The sequence below is a fragment of the Salminus brasiliensis genome, chromosome 3 (assembly GCF_030463535.1).
Source record: "Salminus brasiliensis chromosome 3, fSalBra1.hap2, whole genome shotgun sequence".
In the NCBI taxonomy this organism is placed as follows: Eukaryota; Metazoa; Chordata; class Actinopteri; order Characiformes; family Bryconidae; genus Salminus; species Salminus brasiliensis.
Window position 1 is genome coordinate 35,867,842 of NC_132880.1, and position 25,152 is coordinate 35,892,993.

At 43.5% G+C, this 25,152-nt stretch overlaps 1 protein-coding gene across 1 annotated transcript in view; it reads right to left on the reverse strand.

The window, feature by feature from the left end:
• Window positions 1–25,152, reverse strand: part of atxn1a (ataxin 1a) — a 133,409-nt gene that overhangs the window by 81,920 nt on the left and 26,337 nt on the right. The window contains exon 2 of the mRNA XM_072676007.1: window positions 12,760–12,942. The gene's annotated coding sequence lies outside the window, so the exon portion shown is untranslated. The remainder of the gene's footprint in view (window positions 1–12,759; window positions 12,943–25,152) is intronic.

Genomic DNA, 25,152 nt, shown 5'->3' on the forward strand with positions numbered 1-25,152 from the left:
GCTTGATCATTAAATAGGACACATAGTGTATGACAGCATGTAGGCAGAAGCAGAGAACACTACTTTAGCTTTCTATAATCAGAAGCCTTGGCTACCTCAGTGGCTCATTGCCTACTCCTCCTCTGTAGACAACTGTCTCCGTTAATAAACATGAGGGTGGAAGAGTCCTTCAAAGGGCGAAATAAATCAACACTACAAGGAGAGCCACAATTATTACACTTCCATCAGCCTAGCAGCATGTTCTCAACCAACCTGCTGTTCCTCTAGTGCAGACAGATTACAGAGGAACAATCAGACGAGCCATAGATGAATGGAACGGGAGTGAGAGTGCATGCTAATTCAGAGCCCTCGTATTTTCTTTTTAACTGGTGGCTCTGTTCATCATCGAGCACACCGCAGGGTAGGAACACCACTCGCACCAAGGGGCCAAGCCAGCTATCATATATGTTTGGAGGGAAACCCATGCAGACACACTAAACTCTTCTCACACAGACACCAGAACCCCAGGCTCCTAGAGATGCGCAACACACACACACACACTACATGCAGCACTACCATGTTGTTAATCATCTCCACCAGGGGCAGTATTGGCTCAGCAGTTAGAGCACCAGGCTATTGATGACAGGGCTGTGGGTTCGATACCTGGGCTCGGCAAGCTGCCACTGTTGGGCCCTTGAGCAACAGTGGCACTTCACCCTCTCTGCTCTCCAGGCGCTTGCAGCAATGGCTGCCCACCGCTCCAGGCAAGTGTTCACACTGTCCACTGTGTGTGTTTCACTGGTGTGTATGTGTGTGTTCACTGCATGGATGGAAAAAAAGTGGAAAGCCAAATTCCATCAAATGGTGTATATGGTTGTCTTGTCTTAAGGTGTCTTCAGACTTGGTCTTCACCTGCTCTTGACAGTTGATAGTATTGAACTCAACAATGGCTCAATGCTGCTGGGTTATTTTCACAGGGTTGTGTGTTCAATACCAGAGTCTGCTAAGCTACCACTTTTGGGCCCTTGAGCAAGGCACTTAACCCTGACAATGAATGTACTTAAAAGGTGGCCTTGAGTACAGTGGTCTTGCTCCACTATTAATAACTCCAGCACTTGTTTGTCAGATTTGGGGTAAGGGGACAACCATGTAAAGTTTATTTCAGCTGAATCATTGTCCCTTCACTGTAGCTGATTATAAACGCCATTCTCATGGATCTGAATGTGGCTGTCAGCTACGACCATCACTGTGAATGTAGGGGTGCAGAAAAATAACCACATAAAGATCAACTCCTCTGAACTAATGCGAACACACAGCCAGCGTGACACGTCCGGCCTGGGGCTCTGAGAGAGCAAGGCAAAAATAGCAGCTCTATATCAAACACCTTTTTTTCTTTTTTAACAAATGATCGTCAGCCTTTCTTTTAAACACCTTGAAATTAAAAGACCAATTTCTGAGAGCTCTGCATACAATTATGGGAACTGCAACAGAGCTGAACTCTCCTAGTTGCTAGCAGGGTTTCAAATGATCACTGCAAATACTCAACCAACCAAATTTGCCACAGATTCAATTACAGAACCCTAAATTTTAATCGCATACAATAAGACATATTGCTTGATCCTGGCCCAGGCTGTTGTTTTACAAAGCAAGATTTCCTAATTTGCCTCCCTTAGTTTAAGAGACCCTGTTAAGAAACCCTCACTTTTGGCTCAGTTGAAAAGGGTGTGCTAGAGCACACTGGGGTTTTTAAGGGTCCTTTTTTTATCTACCCTCAGACTTCAACGTTTGGTCCGCGGCACATTTTATTCAGACCAAACTTAGAAGTCTGAGGGTAGGACCAATGGACCAAAATTTGAAGTGAGGTGGTCTCAAGCTTTGGTTAGTTTGCAGTGTGAAAAAACACTTTTTTGTGGTTCTGACTTTCAGATCAAGGACAGGACAACTCAACCCCTTCACGAGCACATGTGTCAGGCAGCAGTATGGGCACAACAATTCACAATTCCGGATCTACTGTAACTCTAGACTTACCCTTACTGAGCCCTTCTTAAACAGAAATAAAGGAATCTGAGGGTAATCTGTCAGAAACATAGTCAATGCAAGTACGCAAACGCAAATGCCAACGCCCGCTCAATGATCTATAAACACACAAGCGAGGGGGGTGGGGGAGAGGGGGTAATGGAGGGAGAGATCCATCAAACTGGTCCCCCATGACAGTTGACTGGAAAAAAGCAAGCCGCTACACTGTCAAGTTGAGCTACCTTGTCAATGCATGCAGTGTATTTTTATTGGTGAAGCTGGCTAAATAAACCAGTAGGTAGGATATGCCGATAAGCTAAAAGCATCGTAACAGAGAATGCTCCCAGCAGAAGTACAGTAAAGGTCATTGAGGTGACAAGAAATAGTTTTTGTATTTTTAAATATGAATCATAATTCACACTTTTGTAGTGTCTAGAGAAAAAAAATATTTGTAAAAAATGTGGGTTCGTGCATGTGTGGAGCCGCTGAGTAGGACATATCGATGGGTAGCACCGATCGACAGAACACCAGCAGTACAAGACAACTCCGCTGTCGCTGTAGTGCCCCCTATTCTGAGGCAATGCTCAGAATATAGCTTGCAATTGCACTGTGTAATGAAATGCGTCGTGCCACAAAACCCTGTATGCATAGTTCAAAGCGTCCTTGCATGAAGTATATTCTAGGCCTTTCACTCATTCTGCGGCACGATGCGCATGCACTAGAAGGGAGTCTGGTTCTGGTAGAGAGGCAGAATTCGGCACGACACCTGGAAAGGCAACTCACCATCAGACGCATGCTCTTCTACAAACCAATCAATGTGAAGGATTGGGAGACAGAGTTCACATAGGAGATGACGAGGATGTTGCAAAGTTTGTTAGTGTGAATTCATCATCACTATGTACACAAAAACAGATTTACACAGATTATTATTCTGATAATTTACTGTTAAAGGCTCAGTCAGCTGAAAATTTTAAGGCAGACAGATTGCGTAATATGTGAATTCAATTAATACGTAAACTCTGCTTAATATTAAGTTATTGATCTTCAACTTTATTATCCAGTCTTTTCTACAAAAAATACACAATGATGGATTGTGAGCTAATACATTTGAAAACCATTTTTATTTTATTTTAATATAGTTTCCTGAGGCATCTGAAGCACATCAGATATCATGAGGCATTAGATATTATCCAAACCGAAATTACAAGCCAGTCAGTCCCCCTTTTGTCTCAGCTAGGGTTGTCACGATACACATACTACTATTCATATTTTATGATACAGTGGCTCACAATGTTTATCAGAGCAATTTTATGCTATAACATCATATGACAACAGTGTACACAGTGGTGGCCAGGTTTACTAAATTTACACTGATTACAAATGTTTAAAAATGAACCAAATAAAAGTCAGCTCCTATTTCTTATACATTATTTGTCCAAATGTTTGTGGACAACCCTTCTAATAAAAAGCTTGCATCCATTCTTGGCCATTCTTGCAAATGCACACACACAGCTTGTCTGATCCCTAGAGAAGCAGAGAAGTACTGTCAATAGGATAGAACTCTCTGACACAGACAAAGGGGAACCTACTAGCACCATGGCTAATGCCAGGCGTGGGCTAGAGGGGTATAAAGTCCCCCCCAATATTTGGTTATGGAGCAGTGGAACCGTGCTCTCTCCATGCAATACTTTTGGGATGAGCTAGGGATGAGGTGAGAAAGCCTTCCCACGTCAGTAGAAACAGTTACTCCAACAAAAGCAGAGCAGGTATCCCAATACTTTTGTCCATATAGTACTTTTCTTTACATGTATGGTTTCAGTCAATCAGCTTCCACCACAGTACTAACCACCAGCATATGCACTCCTCACCTGCTCCACAGATCTCTCTTACAGCTCTGTCCACTCTGAGCCTGTTCTAAGTGGATTCCAAGTGGACTCCAGCTCGTGCTCACCTCTCACATTCCTCTTCACAGATTTGACCTTCACCCGTTAGGCTCTGCATAAGCCTGGCCCCTTACGGGCAAGATTACAATACTAATGGCTTGCCGTACGCCTGGTACTTACAAACAACCACTTTAATTTACCCATCCACCTGAGCCAGTCCAAAGCAAGAGACACATCCAATCTCTCTCTCCATTAGCTGCTCAACAGTATCATCATACGGCATATGCCAATCATCTAACTTCCCAGCATCCCATCAGCTCTTCAGTGTGGTGGCTGCAGACACAGTGCTGCCTGATTAGGGAAATATGCAGCTGGTTGTGTATTCGGTTCCTCTGGAAGGAAAAAAAAAGAAAGAGGCATGCTCACAGGCTAATTTTCCAGAGGGCACGTCGTGAAGTTTCTTTTCCTCTTAGACACGGACCCTGCCTCCCTGTCCCACAATGAGACTCTGCAGCTGCGGAGAAGGGATGTGCTCCTCCTGATAAGGCAGGAGATATTAAAGATCATCAGTCAGCGCCCGGTGGCACATCACTAATGGAAACACTGCCTGTAATGTCCAAGCACAGCAGCGGTCCAGCACTCCTGACCTTCTGCTAGTTCCCACAGTTATGAGAGTGGACCAGGACCGCACAATACATCACTTTCTAATCATGATTGCGAGGTCGGCCTTCACAAGCCTGATATGGCAGGAGTGCGCAATATGCAAATGAGCATCTACCGAATCACGGGAATGTCTGATTGTGTATTATGAACCTGCAATCACGGATGTTGTTTGGGTGTTTAGAAGAATCAAGGCATCTGCATGTTCAAACAATTGTAAAAATTGCTGTAGAAAACTATTGCTGGCCAAACCTTACCCACGTCACATCAGGGGACTAATGATGAGTTTAACTAGGGCTGTCAAACAATTCAATGAATTAATCATGACTACTTGCACTATTTTGTGTAGTTAAATCCCAATAATTGCATTAACAACATGCTCAAATTTGACTGTAACAGCACTTGTCCACTTGTCACTTCGCCTCCTCACATCCTACTCCTTTCAGTGGAGAGAGCTACCACGAGCGTGGTGCATGATGGGTTGCAATGCGTCAAGAGCAGTCTCGCTGTATAGTGAAAAAGTTTAGAGTGTTAAATTTCATGCAAATAAGTTTTTAAACATAGAGGAGCAGCTGATAACGGCAGTCTCTGGATTTCCAGAATTAGATCAGAATACGAATTATTAAACATCTCAAAAATCAAGACTGCTAAGTTGTTCTATTACTTGATTTGCAAACAGAAATGTCACAGACACCCTCACATGCAGCAAGTCAAGAGATCCGGCACAATGGAATGCGTCAAAAACAGATGCATTTTATTTTAAAAAATTATTTATTTCTAATTTTCTACCTACTTTTAGAAAAATGTTGGTGATAGCAACATTTAGCAGAAAGCCTTCCCTGGATAGTAGAGACAGTTATGAATGAGCAGGTGTCCCAATACTTTTGTCTATATGGTGTATAACTACCATCAGTAGTAATGATCCACTGCGCGAGTCTACTTCTTTTTTAAGCTCGCTTCATGTGACTTAGAAGATGCTTCACCCTACTAGATAGAGGGAGCCCTATCCAGTGGGTGGGAATTGGAACTGACAGAAATTCAGGAAAACATTCAGCACTACATCAAATTAAACAGCACTAATTATGCAATATGCATATTACCCACCTATCCATTCTGTATACTATATACCTATATACCTAAAGCCCTCTAAGCACACCTTTTTATAGCTAAGATGGACATTAGCTCCACTTGAGTGTGGTTTATCTGGGCCATTTTTTAGTTTCCCAACATTTATCATAATAAAACCCACCATACTGCAACGTGTCTCCCCCTCAGTATCATCCAGCCTAAGATTGGACTGTGTTCCAGTTTGTAACTGCGTTTTTCAGAAACTAGGAATGAAGCTTGCCGAAGCAGAACAAAGCACCTCTTTCACATACAGAACATAACAGATAAATACAAAGGAGAAATATTTCCTTTATTGATTCCCAACAGCTGTCAGTAAGCGTTCTCCCAGTGGTGTGGAGGTACAATATGATTGCTTTGCAATGATATAAATGCTCTTGACGAAGTGTGTTTGAAAGGACAGCAAGTGAAAGGAAATCCATCTGCTCTAAGCAGGACGGAGAGACATAAGTGTGCTCAAATTACACTGCACGTACAGAACCAGCGCTGTTCTTCAATGCGGCTTTTAATGGACACGGGGACACTCGCTCCCACAATAAAGACGTGAACAGTCCCTTTGTGAGAAGAGAACCTTACAGCTCAGCACTCCACAAGGCTTTGGTAATTACAGACTGTATGAATAAATTCATAAGCTCTAGCGCAGGTAATTAACTCATTGTTTAGTAATTAGAGGCACAGAGAAGGAGAGAGAGAGAGAGAGAGAGAGAGAGAGAGAGAGAGAGAGGGAGATAAAGAACATGGTGAGGACATAATGAACACACAAGGAAAGATGCTGCCTTTACATGCTGATCGGATTTCCCACCGTAACGCTGGGACTACCAAATCTGTGAGTTCAAGCTCTCAGTTGTTAAGATGGACCATTTCTGATGAAAGCGGCTGCCTTTTCCACTGTGTGAACATTTGGAACAGTCAAAATCCTCAAATATGAATACAATAACATTAATAAACTACTAAACAATAGGTAAAAATATGCAAATAAAATTCAATTTTTGTCCAAACTTATTCTGACGTCTTTTTAAAGGTTCAATCCTCCACAGAAAAACACTGTTGAATGAATGGGGAGCTCGAGAGCCTAAGGTCACTGTGACCAACACTAAGCATCATCTAAAGGGGTATAAACTCCCCAGTACCTGTCTGTGGAGCAGTGGACCTGTGTCCTCTGGAGTGATGAAGCTTTATCGAATACCTTTAGGATGAGCTGGACTGGTGTTTGTGATCCAGAACTATAAACCTATGTGGACTAGATGTCAGGCATGGGGACAGTGAAGCAGCTTTGCACAGAGACCCTCCGGTCAATCAGTCAATCTCAGGTCATGGCTTCCAGACTCAGACTGACATTCTACGCCTACTGCGTCTGAGCGCTCGCTCGGATAATGGGGGGGAGAAAAAAAAAAGAAAGAACGCACGGCAACAGTTTCTCTCTCTGTGAAACAGCGTGTGCAACGGGAACTAGCATTCCAGAGCACGAGCAGGTTTTCCTGGCAGATCACTGCTGGAGACGAATAAAAGACACTGGAAGATAAGACGCGGAGAGGAGAAAGAGAGAGAGAGGGGGAGAGAGAGAGAGAGATAGAGAGAGAGCTTCGTGTGATGAAATGATGAACACAGTTCTGTCGGCTTTTTGTTCAGAAAGAGAGAGGAAAGAGAAAAAGAATATAAGAGAGAGAGAGAGAGAGAGAGAGAGAGAGAGAGAGAGAGAGACGGAGAGTGAGTGAAAGAAGTAAGAGTGAGAAACTGGAAAGAGGGAGAAGAAAGAGAGAAAGAAGGACAGAAAAGGGGAAAAGAAAGAATGAGAGAGAGGCAGAGTGTGAACAAGAGAGTGAGAAGGATATAGAGAGAATTCACAGCGAGAGAGTAAGAGAGTAAGTGACGAAGGAGAGAGAGAAAAAGAGAGAGAGACAGTTAGAATGTGAGAAAGAGATGAGCATAATGAGAAGGTGAGTGAAAGAGAAAGTGAAAGAGAGAGTAAATGAGAGAGAGAGGATAGTGGGTTAGGCTAGGTGGGTTCCAGGTGGGCATGGGCTCTGAGTGGTTTTATACAGGTGCTGTTGTTGTTACCATGATTCCAGACAGCCCACCCCAATCTCACTTGGGTCCCAGCTAGACCCCATGTACAGTGTACATATCAGATGGGTCCCATGTTTAACCCCTCTTGGTCCCATCCCTGACCCTGGTAGAGATAGTAAGAAGCAGAGAATGCACAAAAGAGAGAGTAAGAGAAGAGTGAGAGAGTAACAGAGAGAAAATGCGAGAGCATGAAAGGAGAGCTGAGAGAGAGAGAGAGAATAGGATGGCAAAGAGATGGAGGGGGGTTTAAAAACAAGAGAAAGTGTAAAAGAGAATGTGAGAATGATGGAGAAAGAGGAGAGATCAAAGAGGACAGTGATGATAAAATGTATCATTTTGTCTTTATTTAATGATTGCTATTTTTATTCAGTACTGTCACTTATTTTGTAATTATTGTTACTTTTATTGCACTGTAATTTTGTTTTTATTATTTTTTGTAATGCTTTGGCAATATTACAGTCCTGCCAATAGGCTTCTTTGAATCTTGAAAAGGTGAAAAATAGAGAGAGAGACAAAGAGAAGTGAGAGAGAGAGAATGAACGAGAGGCTAGAGAAGAGGATAGAAAAATAGATCAATAGAAGTGAGCAAGAAAGTGAGAAATAGACAGAGAGAGGGCAGAGGAATGAGAGAGAGAGAGGCATACAGACAGAGAGGGGAGAGAAAGAATGAGTGAGAGAGGGAGAAGGAGAAGGAGTAGATCTTTTCCAGAAGTCAGAGCAGAGCTATCACTCTGACAGATTTATCTTCACACTGCTGGCCACGACTACAGCTGCATCCACAAGCACTGTCGGAACCCATCCCAGTGGACTTAAGGCTACACACACACACATACCACAAAGCACACGCCCAGAAAGCCCTCTGTCTACCAGTTATCAGATTCATATGCTTCCCACATTCAGCATGTCCACCTACACACAGCTGGCCTCACACTGAACACTATTCTTCCCTCCTAAGCTAAAACACCATCTCCATGCAAGGCAGAAGGGCTCAGCAGGGGGTCCCCACGATTAGAGCCCCTGTCTCAATGTACTGAGAGAGTGTAGGAAAAAAAGAGTGTTCTACTAGAGTACTGGATCTGCACACATCTCCTCAGAGTAATGCCTTACCCACCCACTGATAGAAAAGCCAGAAAACAGGAATCCAAAGCAAAGAACACAAAGATCTCCTGATGAATCCAAGGTTAAACCTTGGATAGTATAGTCATGTGTAAAAATTACAACACCCTATGAACACCTTTTGTAACATATACTAAATGGACAAAAGTATCTGGACAGTTAATATACAATATTCCTGCTTATTCATTCTTTCTTCTGAGATCAAGAGTATTAGTAACTGTCTCTGCTATATAAAGAAGCATTTTTTTACTAGATTGTGGAGCACTGCTGTACGGATTTGGCTGCATTTAGCGATGATAGTGTTACTGCGGTCAGAAAGTTGGATGATCACCTCCCCACCTCATCCCTAACTCTCCAACTCATCCCAGAAGTATCGAATGGAGCACTATTATTCCGGATATAACAGTTCCACTGATCCACAGCTCAATGCTGGGGGGCTTTATACCCCTCTAGCCCAAGCCCTGACATTAGGCATGGTGCCAATAAGTTCATGTTTATCTGCTCCAGAGTCCTAGTCTATTACCGTCTATTGGTGTCTGTAAAGGGACTAGACAAGCTGTTCGCGTGCATTTGCACATCTGTGTCAGCAATAGGTGCATACAATAAAAAGTTATTGCTACTTTAAATGCCTAAAATGAGAACTGATTAGAGATGATTAGAACATGGTTAGAGAGCATTTTGGAGGAGCCTGTCTTATTTGAACCTCAGACATTTAGTTTGACTTGCTCTTAATTGCTCTTGAGTGGCATTACCACGATCAGATCCAAAGAGCTCTTTGAGGCCTTCAGAAAGAATGTTGTAGATGCAGATGAGATGGGAAGGGATTTAAAAAGATCTCAGATCAATTAGAAATCAGCTGTTCCACTGTCCACAAAATCATTTGCAAGTGAAACAACAGTCAGCATGGACAGGTCCTAGCAAGTTCAGCCCAACAGCAGGCCGAGAAATGCGTAAAGATAGCTCGTGGGCACAGTTGGTGTCAAAGTAGAGCTTCTACCATCAGAAAGAGACAGCACAAGTTCAGTTTTCATGGAGGGGTCCAAGGGGGAAACCTGCAGTGTCAAAAAAGAACCCACCCCTGAGTACACCTGAGCTGTGTCCGAAAGCGTGCCTATTCACTATCCCTTAAATGTGAAAATCCAGATCACTATACAGGGCATTATTATAGGGAACAGGATTCCATGGGTATTCCATGTCAGCTAGGGTTACATGTATACATTGGTACACTATATACTATGGTGCATTGTGGGATTGTAACAGTGCACTGAAAATACGGCACTATACTTTCTGACATTATTACAAAATGTCTGAACCCCAAAGTAATGAACTATATAGTGGATAGGGCACAGTTTCAGATACAGCTCCAGCTTGTACTGAGGCTTCCATTGGATGTTGTAAGGTTTTTACGTGACTGTGTGGCTGGAACAGAAACATCTGCACTAGAGGTCTCACAGTGCATCACATCAGGATTATGGCACAGTTAGATCAGGTGATGTCACTTAAATCTAAAAAGTTCAAGGGAGTTGGGAAGAGCAGATGGTAGATGGCATCCCCCTTGCATCCTCCCTCAAACCGAGCTCTCCACAGGAGGCCTGGATGTTGATGAAGTCAGTCAATGAAAAAAGGTGAAGATGAAACAGCATGAGGACCGAGAAGAACAGGGAAGGGATGGTGTAAAATCGAGTGCATACAAAACAGAATAACACAGAAGCAGAGGTGAGAAGGACTACAAAGAGAGCAGGTGGATGCAGGCCAGGAGAGGAGGCAGCATCAGATTTGGGTGAGTCAGCGGCACAGTGAGAAAGCAAGTGGGTGAGAGAAAGGAGAAAGAGGATAATAAGAAGGAGAAGGAGGGGGAAAATAGCCACACTGTACATTTCCACACAGCTGTGAGAAGAGGCTGACTTCTCGCCACACGCCTTTACACTACTACTACAGAGAGAGGAGTGGAAACTCCGACTGTTGCCCAGCCAGCTGCTCCAGCCTGTCGAACCTGAGAGAAATCCTGCAGATAAAATCACTGAGGCCTTCAGCAAGTGCACAGCCATGACCTAGACTGCAATAGGGCTGCAAATGACATTAGTTTCATGCATCAGTTATAGCAGCTTTAGGCAAGAATCTGAATTTCTTGCACCTGGGCACCCCCTACACTTTACACATGCATTTCCGGACAAGCTGGGACACACAGAACCTCTGAGCTTCTAAAGTGAGAGAAGCATGTGGACTGACACGGAAATATGACTATGATTATACAGTGCCAGGCAGCTCTCGCAAGCACTGTCCTGTCCCCTTCGCCAAAGTTACATAGTGTAGTTGGCAGCGTGCTGGCTGGTGTGTAAAAAAAACTAACGTAACCATGATGCCTTCTTCAGTTCCTTGTCTTTTGAATCCACCATCATTCACAGTTTTATCAGTGTGATTTCCTATTTTATGGTGCGACCAAGCAACAGATGTCACATCTCCGCCAACGCTTCATGTAATCTGTAATCCTTCCTAATGACAGGATCATATGAACATACAGTCATGGCCAAAAATATTGTAACCCCTACATTTCTATCAGAACACTGTTGCAGTCACAAACGCTTTGGTATTTACATGATTATTGCTTTTTGCTTTTGTGGATTGGATTGCATTGGAAAAACACAAAAAATCAGAGGGTGAAAAAAGTCAAAAGATATGGCAAAAATGAAATACACACCAGACAATACATCCAAGTTCTGCATTATTATTTTTTTGTTTGCAAAAGACTAGAAAACTTTGTGTTACCGGCAGTGTGGTCCAGTGCTCTAAAAGTACAGGCAATACACAATATATTTCTGAAAAATGGATTATGACATAATTTACCACAACCACGCCAACTTCTGTCAACTAATTATTACAGCCCTAGACTTACATTACTGTTGCTCAACATGTGGTGTGCTTTAAAGGGGAATTTCCCTAACTTTTCAGTAGAAATTTCAGCAGAATTTAGTGATCAGGTCATTTAGAGTGGTTTGGTGCAAAACTATTCAAGAGGCCGTGCCCCAGTGGTGACTGGAATCAGGGGCTATGTCTGCAACACAAATATTGCCATTTAATTTACTATCTAAAACAACCAGTGAATCTACATGTGTAGGCTTTTATATGGAATGTTGCTAATGGTAAAACAAAAGTGGCAAAAGCATAAAAATACCTTTTGATTGTTGTTGCATGTCCTGCATGTACCAGTCCACCAATATTTCATTTAAAAAAGTCCACAGTATTAGGCCAAGCGGAATATGGGCCCACCGGCTACAATCTTTGCAGCTAGTTAACCATACCAAGAGGAAACCAAGAGGACAGCAACACTATCCAGTAAGACATGGCTAGATTGGGCTACATGGCCAATGAAAACCAGCCAATTAAAGCAGAGCGTATCATTTGTTTCATTTGAAGGCAAGATAACAGAGTTGTAAGTCAGTTTGTTCAACAACATTGAGCATTTCTTTGCCCCAACCTACAACACATACTTACTATTTTACCTCAAATCAGTAAATGCATTCTATGGCACCTTAAATCTCTCTGAACTACTTTATTTGCATCTTAAGAATTTAATTATGCAGCCGTTTTAAAAAGGAAATCAGTGAAATTGCTCTTTAATGTCTGTGAATGCAGTAGTATTTGTACTTAGGAACAAGGCTTGAAGTGACAGAAGGTTTAAAAAAGAAGGTGTGCAGTGGGACAATCTATGTAGCTCATATCAACCTTTAAAATCCTGCAGAAGGTGCACTAAAACAGCAGTCCAGCTTTGTGGACTCCAGCTGTAACCATAATGGCTTTAATAGTGTTTTATGAGAGGAGCTTATGATTCTCTCCAGAGAACAAAGAGGTAAAATAGGCCACAATCCCAACCAACCACCAGTGCAGTGAACAGAGGAAAGCTCTGCTGTCATACCTGAAAACGAAGGACACGAGTGACCTGGAGAGACGCTCCTGCTTAGTTGTAGACACAGGTCCAGTTGTTAGCACAGTGACAGGTCTGTGTAGATCTGTGCTGGATTCTGAGGGGACCGTGTGTGACTCCCGCTCTGTCTGTCCACGTCGGCGTCTGTCTGGCTCCAACTGCTCTCACCATTCCCTGCCAAACACACAAACAGCACCATGGGACTATTTGGAAAGTAATACTATGCACACACACACACAGACTGGGGAAGGGGCATTTGGGTATAGGTAGGTCAAAGCAAAAAAGGCATTGCCAGGCATGAATTCATTATTGTCATTATTACTTGTACAGTATAACAACGCTGTTCTTCTTGCTTATTCCAGCTTGGAAAGCTGGGGTGGGGTCATGCCATGCTATGGCGGCCTTGGAGCAAAGAGGGTTGAGAGCCTTGATGAAGAAGCGAACAGCAGCAGCTGTGATCAATAAACGACAGAGCACTACTGATGAAATTTTGTTCCTACTTCTTTCTAAGTTGTGACCACGACTTAATTATCCTGTTCCCACGCCTTACAAAATTGTGACAAAGACTTAATTATCTTGTTTTCACGCCTTTCTATGTTGTGACCACGACTTAATGATCTTGTTCCCACGCCTTACAAAATTGTGACCACAACTAAAATACCTTGTTCCTGCCTCTTACAAAATTGTGGCCACGTCATAATTAACTCATTCCCGCGCCATACTAAGTTGTGGCCACTACTTAATTATCTTGTTCCCATGCCTTACTAAGTTACGGCTTTATTTTAAGTTTATTTAGGTAAGATGTCACCAGCAGGAATCCGGAATAATCAAGTGCTCTAACCACCAAAACCACTGTTCTCGAACTCCCCACAAGCAATCCACGGTTCGTATGGAATTCTTCTGTGTGAAAGTAAACTAGTGATAATGAGCCCATCCCCCAAAACGAGTCCATCCCCCAAAACGAGCCCATCCCAGATGTGCACCTGTGTGAAAACACTCTAAAATAGCACATAATGTGATCATTTAGGATGGCGCGCGGCTTCCCAAAGACTAAAGCCTATAGGCTGTGCAGCAGGTCGCTATTGGGACAAGGCGTTAGGGGGTCATGCACTTTATCTGTTATCTTCCATTCATGTTCTCTCCAACTCGATCAGAAGGGGATCACTCGTCTGTATGCCACATCGGATGTGTGTTCTATAATCATGATTTCCCTTAACATGACCATCTGCTGTCCCTTTAAACCCCATCCATGCAGCCACCCACCCACCCTCATTCCCCTCTCTCCATCCCCATACTATCCTCTGTGTGCATTCCTGAACCGAGCATTAAGAGAAAGGGCTTGTTAAGCAGAAGCTGAGCGAGGGCTGCCTCAGTCTCTGATGCTCCCAGGGGAGGGCGCATTCACAAAACAAACACTGCCCACTATTTATAGACGGCCGTCGGCATGGTAACCACTCTTTGTTTGTTTGAGTCAGAAACTATTTCTGCTCTTTGCCGAAACAGGAGTGGTTTCGCTTCTTTCAAGACTGCAGCTTCTTTCAAGGCCAGCATGGTGATTTCAGACATGTACTCTTCATAATTATCCACAGGAAAACCTAACCCTGCATGTGATAGTACATGTGATAGTCCTCTGTGTTGCTGAACATGAATGTAAAATGCATGAATGATGCTTCCAGACACATCCAAAGGGAACCCATAATCTGAGCAGCCACACTTTTCCAGAGAGATGTCAGAACAGGGCTATCCTGGAGCTGCAGCACACTACTCATTATCTTTATGAGCTGATTCAGAACAAGGAAAACACTAAACTAGGGAAGCACTACTGTGGCCTACAAGAATGTACAACACACCGCTGTGCATTACTCCCAGGTATTAGTTCTAATAATTCTAACAATGTAAGATAATGTCCATTTATTGCTATCTGCTGTGCTGAGTTGACCAGAGAAGCAAGGGTTCGCCTTTTGAGTCTTGGTTCCATCTTATGGTTTCTTCACCTCGCTCCGAGGGAGTTCACCTCCTAGCAACACCATGGCAACCACCCAGCATCCCATAGCAACCAACTAGCAACAACATAGAAACCACCTGGAAGTGGGGACCATTCTGCCTTTCCTTCAGGAAATGCAACCACCTTGCAACTACCTCGGCACCATAGTAAGCACCTAGCAACCACTTAGCAACACCATAGCATTCACCTGGGATCTTTGGAAGTGCAAACCACTTTAGCTGCGCAACCATTCTGCCCTTCCTTTAGGAAATGCACTTCTCTAGTTGCTATCTGTTGTGTTATTCGGTGTTGACCAGAGGGGCATGGGTTCCCCTTTTGAGTCTTGGTTCCATCTTATGGTTTCTTCACCTTGCTCCCAGGGAGTTCACCACTTAAGATTCCATAGCAACCACCTTGCAACTGCCTCGGCACCATAGTAAGCACCTAGCAACCACTTAGCAACACCATAGCGTTCACCTGGGATCTTTGGAAGTGCAAACCACTTTAGCTGCACAACCATCCTGCCCTTCCTTTAGGAAATGCACTTCTCTAGTTGCTATCTGTTGCGCTATACAGTGTCGACCAGAGGAGGATGGGTTCCCCTCTTGAGTCTAGGACCCTCTGAAGGTTTCTTCCTTTCGCTCTGAGGGAGTTTTTTCTAGCCACCATCGCCGTCAATAGCTTGCTCAAAAGAGTCCTGGACCTGGATCTCTGTAAAGCTGTTTTGTGATAACGTTCTGTGTGAAAAAACACGCTACATACGTAAGTTCTCTTCACACGTTCCAGCTTGGAAAGCCAGAGTCAGAGCTTAGTCAATTCTGATATCGAACCCACAACCTTGTGATCAATAAGTCAACACCTTTGAACCACTGAAATACCTCTGTCCTTAAACTTCGTCCTCTGGCTCTATGGCTTCTTGTGTTCCACTTCTGAGAAGGTCTTGGATGGAGAGTGCAGAAAGGGAAATCCTAGCACCCAGAAAAAAAAGGTTTAGCATCTCTATGGCAACTGAAGAGGCAGCTATGGTGTCCTACTAATACAGGTACAGCAGCACCAACACTAATTTACACACACAAACTGACTCACTGGGTCATGGGTTTGTTTTGCTTGAGCTCTAATCCCGTTCCACTGTCCAGGGGTTATTTAATGAACATCTAAGAGTAAAAACACTGGAAATCAGCTTTCCCTTCTTCATAAAGTCACACTTAGCAGAATTAGACATGAATCAGAAATGACCTTACATTAGCTGACTTTTCATGGAAAGTCTAGGAGTTGTCTGTCTGTCAGTCTGTCTGCCTTTTTTGCTCTGCCCCTTGATACAGTTCTGTGAAATGAATCGAAGAGCAAGATAACCTTAATTCCACTGAGCTGGTAACAAAGTTTACTTCTGCAACGGTGCAGAGGGAGGGACGAGAGCCGCTGCAATAGATAAGACACACACATTCACACACGCACACACACATACAAACACACGCACTCACTGGCCTGTTTTCTCCTGACTCAGCGGTTGTGGGTAGCAGTTTCATTTCTCACTGAGAGTCCCACACGAACCTAACTAGAGTAGCCAGGGCAGAGCAGATACGCCCCTGTACTACAAACTCCTCCCCCTTCACACTTCGGCAGACTGTAGTAGTGAACGTGGGGAGCCATCTTGCAAAACAACACTGCAACACAGGAGAGATCATTTCTGAACTTAAAGTTGAGAATTTTTTTTAAATAATGATATAGCCAGAGAGTCTGCGGGTCTATATATGCACTTTCATATTGGGCAAAAAAATCCATGACATAACATATTCCGCAGCCTCACTGCTAAATGCAATGTTTGCGCAGCTAAGAAAAAAAAACTCTGTACTACATTTTGAGTAGAATGGCGACTACATTTACATTTACATTTATGGCATTTAGCAGACGCTCTTATCCAGAGTGACTTACAAAGTGCTTTGCTATTTACCCAAGAAAACCTCAACTAGTCAATAAGTCAATAAGGTGACCATAGTACTCTGTTCGTCCAAGTACTCTCTGAAGAGGTGGGTCTTCAGTCTGCGTTTGAAGACAGCGAGCGACTCGGCCATTCGGACACCCAGGGGAAGCTCGTTCCACCACTTTGGTGCCAGGACAGAAAGAAGCCTGGACACTTGTCTTCCACGGATTTTGAGGGATGGCGGGTCGAGCCGAGCCGTACTTGAAGCTCGAAGGGCTCTTGGTGCGGATCGGCTTTTGACCAATGCCAACAAGTATGGAGGGGCTGGTCCATTCTTGGCTTTGTAGGCCAGCGTCAGGGTTTTGAATCTGATGCAGGCAGCTACAGGAAGCCAGTCAAGAGAACGCAGCATCAAGGCTGGTGATAGTAGATCAAAATGCAGTCCATTTCCAGCTTCTAGCAAACAAAAGGTGGCAGTGGTGGCTCAGCGGTTAGAGATCGGGGCTATTGACGACAGGGTTGTGGGTTCGATACCCAGGCTCGACAAGCTGCCACTGTTGGGCCCTTGGGTAAGGCCCTTCACCCTTTCTGCTCTCCAGGTGCTGGAGTTGGCTGTGTGTGTGTGTGTGTGTGTAATGACTGCCCCTAGTTTACTAGTGTGTGTGGTAGTGTTCACTACCACAGATGGGTAAAATGCAGAGGATGCATTTTGCTGTACATAGTACAGTGACAGATACGTGCACCTTTACATTTACAAGGCCATGAATCTGGCAGCCAAGCCCCTTGATTACCCCAGAAGAATGAACAATCTCAAGCCTTAGGCACAGATTATAAAAAGACTGAGTTGAGTATCACATACTTTTCCTCCCAGTCACTTCTGCTGATTTTTAAGACAAATGAAAAAAAAAAAAAACATTGACTAGGGAACACACTACATCACAAACCGAACACGGCCCAAAACCCCTTACTGCATTTAGGCTTATTACACACCAAGGCGCATTACTGAGTTACTACAGGGACCTCTGTACAAACTGCTGGGGCTATTCTTTAATAATAGAAGTTTGTAATGATGCTTTCGGCCCACCGGCAGGACATAGGCTGTTAAAGGGGTTAGACTGCAGTCATTCTAGGTTTTGCATTGCAATGAGATTTATTGCGACAGGCAAATTTCTCCTGCAAACTCTTAACATGTGAATTCGCAACCCTGACCAATAGCACTGCAGTTCTGTCTCTGTACTGTCTCCGCTCTGTCTGAGCCAACATGGAGGAAGCGCCGATTGTTGCGGTTTCAGAACAGGAGATATTACACAACTCTGTTCGTGCTGATTAAAAAACACTACATAAGCAAGAGGCGGCATAGTGCACAGTCAGTCAAGTTATCTTTTCTTCTGGGGGATTTAGTCGTTGTTTAATAGCATGTTAGCTGCTTTATGAAACTGCTAAACCAAAATGGAGGACTGTTTGCAACTCACCTAATGGTTTACAGCCATGTCCATTTCCGGAGGCGATGCAAAATGCAATAACTCAGTGTGACTGTGGCTTTAGCTTGGAGACGTAGATTCGCACCTTCATTTGCGCTGACACAAACCGAAAGAAACATAAAAAAATGCCTTTGACTTTTAATTTTCATTTCGATTTGTGTCAGTGCAAACGAAGGCGCCAGTCTGCGTCTCTCTGGGTGAGGCCATAGGTGGGAAGACGGAGTTAACATGGTCTGAACAGACTGCAGAGGGAGTTGGAGGTAAGCAGGACAGCACATATTAGAGGCTATCCTATATACGAGGCAGATGTTGGCTTCTTATACGAATTTAACCGATTGACCGATTCTCTCTCTGAATTTCTGTCAGACTGAGAATTGGGTCAAAAATCATGGTACAGATCATGCTCCCATCAGATAAAAACAATAGTAATCTGTATAACATTTGATCCGTTCCACTGCATTCATAAAGTGGAGCAAAGTAACTATCAATGGATTTTTTTCCATACTGGAAAGAGCACCTGAACGCAAAAGTTTAAAAAAAGAGAGAGGAAGATTTAGCAAACTCTGGAGAGGTGGTGCACTATTCTACTGTGCAGTGACACCTGCACAAATATGATCTTCATGGAAGAATCATCAGTGGAAAAAACTCTTCATCCTGCATCCTACTATGTTTTCAAAGCATGGTGCACTCTATTGCATTTTAGACTGATGAAGTTTAAATACAACTTTTTGCTTGCAATGAACAAATGCAGAATTTCAAGAAAAGAACACCCAACCCTTCCAGAGGTGTGGATGGATCATGCTTTGGGCTTGTGTTGCAGCCAGTGGCACAGGAGACATTTCTCTGGTGAAGAGAAGAATGGATTTATTGAAATGCCAGCACATTCCGTAGGCAGTCCTCACACTGCCAGAATAAGGATGGTTTCTACTGCAGGATAATAATCCTAAACACACCTCAAAATCCACAATGAACTACCTCAAGCTAAGGTTTTGCCATGGCCCTCACTGTCCTCACTGTGCATGAACCTCAAAAGAGCAGCGCATGCAAGACGGCCCAAGAATCTCACAAAATAAAAAAACTTTACAAGCTGTGATATTTGCAAAAGGGGGTGTTACTAATTACCAACCATGCAGGTTGCCCAAACTTTTGCTTAGGGCCCTTTCCTAAGGATACAAACATACAAAATTACCGTTGCTTTAACAATAAATAAATCTGTCATTTTTAACTTTTAATCAGGTCATCAACAGGTCATTTTTACCCGCTTAGCTACTTAGAAGAACAGATATTTTGACCAGGCTTCCCAAACCTTCATACAGGTGTGTTCATCAGGCTCCGGTGCCAATGGGAGGGTTTAAAATATGCATCATCATGCATAGTAAGAGTGCATCCTGGGGGAGACGAGATGCTATGTACAGGTGCGCGACAGTGGAATATCAAGAGTCTCCACTGTAACACCGATGGCCTTTCTAATTTTGAACTGCACTTATGTCTGCCTTTGAATATGTCCACTTAGATACCTTACCATGATTGACATTCTCCTCTATTTCTGTTGCTATGCCATCTGACTGTCTGTTGCTAAGACGGAGTAGGCCAGCCGGTGACAGGTCACATGAGACGCAGTAGTCAAGGCAACTCCACCGAAAGAAACGTGGTCACTGTAGGTTCTCGTGAAGCTTCTGCTCTCATTCCATTTCCTTTCCCATGCCATCATCGATGGCATCACTGGTAATAGATTTTATACCCAATTTGTAGCCAAACACGCTAACTCTGATCAGTGGGCTTACAGATACAGCAAACAGAACTTTCCATCATAAAATAACTTTTCCTTTTTATATATCATGCTTTTCATGGCAGTAATGAAGCTCATATACTTCCATGTTATACACTAAAGTAAAGGCAGGGGCCATCTAGTCTTTACATGTAATAGCATAGGTGCTAAATGTATTGACAGGCTTTGGCACACCAATCATGTCTTGGCTGATCAATTACGTTTGGGATCAAATGTGTAACTGTTAAATTCCACTGACCTGATCCTTTCAGATCAAGCGACCTTAGGTTAGCAAACACAGCTCAATCAAACTTGGGCAGTCTCTTTCTGATGGTAGATGCATGATACAGACAAGCTGAAAGATGCAGAACCATCACTGAAAATGAAATAAGCATGTGGAACGATGTGGTACTGTAACATTACAGGATTTTACACAAATATGACTCATTACACAGCGTTTCACACTGTCCTGCTCACTTCACACATAATGCAGTTACACAGTGCAGAAGCCGGCGTGCCAAACCGAGAGTAGCAACGATTCCCCCTATTACAAGTCGGCGGAGCATCACAATGACTGTGTCTGAAACTGAAAGTAGCTATCTGACTTAATGCCATGCTGTCCACGCTGTCTCAGAAGGTAGTGAAATGATGAAGGTCTCTGTAAACAAATCACAAAGGAAACAACACGTCCTGCCGTTGCCAAGATATCGACAGCTTACTGCTAGATATGAGTGTTTAGCTGTGTTATCATTACTCATTATCCATTAGCATTTTCACCCAAAAAAGTAGAAGGCTAGATTACTAACCTTCGATTCAGACATGACTGGATGCCTTCCTGCCTCAGAAGCATTTCTTACAGCCAATAATTTTGAAGCTGTTATTTTTAGATGAAAATTCTATGTAATGTTGCTTTAAGCATCTTCCGGTCTGCGATTGGGCTGGACTTGCTGGCAATTGTTTCACTTTTTCAATTTGATCTTTTTAAATCCCTTCCCAGACTCTGAAGGCCTCAGCCAGCTCTTTGGATCTGACATTGGTGATACCGCCACAAGAAACCTGCCTATTACCTCATCTACATCATCTCTTAATACTGTCCAAATAAAAATGTAATGTCCAGATGTTTAAATACGTTAAAAAGGGTTTTCAGGGGGTGTCCTCATGGGGTGTACTCCCTTTTTCACATGACTGGAACAACAATACCTTTCCATTGGCATTGCCATGTATGTGGATCCACTGGCCTCACAGCAGAGAATCCTTAGAGCCATGACAGCATTGATAACAACACCTAGTTAACTGGACTGGACACACTGCAGCCACCGTACTCATTCAAGTGTAGTCAGTTTGCTATTGTATTAAATACCAGTGAACTCTGTGAATAAGAAGCTAATCCACTGTCCCAGCTGAAACGCCTGAAATAGACTGGTGGGTGAACTCCATGAACAATAGTAGCATTCCCACTTATCTGGTATATGGAAGTGTAATCCAGAAATAAAGAGAGTGAGACAGAAGCTTCAGCACTGTGTAAACACAATGACCCTCAACACCCCCTCCTCTGGCTGATGCATTGTGTTCCAAAGAGCTGAGAGTTTTACTGAGAGGAAGAATTCACAGTACAGTCAAGTTCATCTCCTCGCCATATAACCAGCTGTGTTTATATTACAGAAAGATGGGCCAAGAGAGCTCTACCCTTAACCCTCTGTCTTTCTTTCTCTCTCTCTCTCTCTCTCTCTCTCTCTCTCTCTCTCTCTCTCTCTCTCTCACATACACACACATTAATAAGCTTCCACGATCTCTGTCTGTCACGCTTTTAGCTTTTTTACCCTTTTGCTCCGTCTATCAGTCTCCTTCTGTCTCTCAGTCTGTCGAAACCTCCACTCAGGCTAACTCTACTCCGTCTGTCTGTCTATCTGCCTCTTTTGTCAGACTCCTCAAGTCTCTCCACCAATCATTACCTCTCTACGCTTATCTGCAACCCCACCCCATCCTCTGAGGACTGGAGTGTAAGCCTGTTCTTTGGTTTCGATCCCGCACCAGCCTGAACCTGCAGACCAAATGTGTGGGGGGGTTCCACAGATTCTGTCACTGGTTGGTTTAATGTGGCGTATTAACAGAAAAACTCGCTCACAAGAATATGTTTACAGTGGTGGGGAAAGAGACCGGGGGTCACAAAGTCTAAACCATTAATATAGTCATATAAACCATTAATATAGTTACTACTCATAACCTCCAGCAAACCTACACATGTAGCTTCCTGTGAGGGAGCTTTTATAGGCATATAACCCCTTGAGACATCTGCTCTTATTACTACGCTTAGGGCGTTTTCACACCTGCACGTTTTAATCCGGTTAAATCTGGCTCCGGATTGTTTTCACCCTTGATGTGTTTCGTTTAGGCTGGTGTGAAAACAGTAATTGAGCTGGAATGCAGACCAAAACAACAGCACCGAGACCCCTGAGAAAAGGTGGTCTAGGTCCGGTGCCACACACAAACTCTAGAGCCGTTTGTTTGTGGTGAGAACATGATCTGACCTCCATCCGACCCAGCAATCAGGTGTACCCTGCAAGCTTTAACTAAACGGCTCCTGCAGCCAGGCAGTAGTATGTCTGGTCCAGCCTGGAACACAGGACCTTCTTCCTGTATTTAATTTCTCAGTCAGATCTACACCTGTGTGGCTCTCATTCACCGCTCTCGTTTGAAACACATGAGGTCCTATCTGCCACTTATCGGTGATAAAATGTGCAGTCACTGTGACTAAATGTTAAGTGGTAATGGATGTCCACGCATCACGTTATAGCTATCGCTGTATGTTTAGTATCTCAGCATGAAAGCCCTGGTTCTCAACAACTGAATATGGACGCAAATCCTTGGCAATAAGAGTTGCGATAGAGTTTGTAATTGGCTTCGCGTTTTTCCAGTTGGGTGGAAGCTTTGTGGTCACTTGCTCGATGGTCCTTTGGTTGGCAGCAAAAAAAACGCACGGTTGTAGAAGCTGCCAACCAGAGCCAAAGTGCTTCTATACGCTAGCATTTAATGCAGAGGGTGCTGGTCAGATTTCTCGCTCATCCAGCTTGTGTATCTGTTATGTGCACGCCACAGACAGTCCAGGCGCTGCACTTCCACACTTCCGAGTTCTGCCTTTTGCATTATGTCAATGTTACAATATTAATGAATATCATATTTTAGACGATATAGGTATTTTAATGAATATGGAAATTCATATGGTATGAATTTAGAAAATCTAATTTTGATATTTGTGAATCAATTCAGAAAAGGTGCCCACCCCTAATAGATGGATAGATAGACACATACAAACAGAAATGGCTACATAGAAATCATATATCACTGATGAAACCGGCTGATATGAGCTCCCATTCATTTATTGGTGTCATTAGAAAATAACACTGATAAAGCATCAATCATGTCTCTTTAAAAGTTCATTTAGACTTTGAGATTCTGCTGAAATTGATAAGACACATTTCACAACTAACAATCACAAAAACTATCACATAAGTTTTATCTTTTGGGCCCTAATAGATGGACCCTGGGACAACCAAGTCTTTCCAGAGCTCTCCAGAAGCCCTTTGAGAAGGACTGAAAGATTCAGCCTCTCAGGAAGCCTCTCACTGAACAAGGCTCTTAATTCCTATAAGCTTATCTTGGCCATTGTTACAGTGGGTTTGCCTGCTGCTGACCAAAAGTGACCACATGCTAGAAGCAAGTGCAAACAATACCAGCAGGCATCACAGCCACAGAAGAATCTCAGGCTTAGTAGAACAGGCCTTAGCTATGCACACACTAACAGCCACTGCCCATTTTGTGGTGGGGTCAGAGGGAGCATGTTCCCAGGAGCAGGAGGAGAATCTTACAGAGTAAGAACTTTTCTGCTGCAGATACTGAACGAATGAGCCAAAGTCCAGCAGCCGTGAGCAGCCCGGATCACACACTAAGCTTGGAGTACTTAGAGTAAGTTACATAACTCTAAGCACACGTCCCACTGGCCAGCTCAAAGTCCTCCCCCTCAACCAGCTGGCTGACCTCCGACCTGCGTGTGTACCTGCATGACATGCTTATGGCACCTGACACTGCTGACAAGAGTGTACGCTCTACTGCAAAACACAACACACACACACACACACACACACACACACATATATATATAAATGAATGTGCATACATGCCAAGTTTGACTGTAATTCTTTAGTATATTTGAGAACTGTGAAATCGCAAATCAAAATAATTTGATTGAACTCAATTATTTTAGCATGAATTCACAGAAGTGACTGGAGGAACTATTGGAATATTGCCAAGAAGAACAATGCTCCAAGACGGAACGGCAAGAACAGGTACTCGGCATGAGGCCAAGTGAAGGAGACAGAGCCCAGAGCCAGGCAGCTGACCGAAAGAGGAAAAGCACTCTGGGGGGAAAAGTGAGTAAGAAGAAGCAGACACAGAGCTACAGAGTCTTTGCCAAGCCTGAGTAATTACAACAGCACCTTATAGGAGAGAGAGCGAGAGATAAACACAGAGGAAAAGAAAGAGAGGAGGAGAGAGAGAGCAACAAAATGGGCATGTTCAGCCTGCAGAGTCACTCAGTACAGTTCAGCATACTGTGAACAACAGCGCTGAAAGTGCGACCAGAGGAGTGTTCAGAGTGCGGGTGAAAACATCAGTCATCACCAGCAGAGATTTCAAGGTGCGTGTAATCGTGTAATAAAACTGACATAAACTACATGTCCAAATGTTTGTGGACACCTCTTCTACTGAATGTATTCAGGTACTTTAAGTTGTGATCATTTGTGATTAAAATAAAAATTGCTTTCCCACTTTTCCTATTTATGTCGACTGTTCTTATATTCTAGATTTTTATTATTGCTCTTTGGGTGTAACTGGGACCTTGAGATCTCAATTTCGTTCTACCCAATATACCACGTGTGATGCCAATGACAATAAGTTCTCCTAGAATCCTTAAATCCTTGAATCCTGCTGACACAGATGTGCAAAAACACAGCTTGTCTAGACTCTCTGGACAACATAAACATGAACCTACTGGCACCTTGACTAATGCCAGGAGTGGGCTGGAGGGGTATAAGTCTCTCCAGTATTGAGCTGTGGAGCAGTGGAAGGGTGTTCCCTGGAATGGTGGTGCTTTATTCAATACTGTGAGGATGAGTTGGGGATGAGTTGGGCATAAGTTGGCCTCCTGACCTCATTTAGCAGTCCTTGAACCATA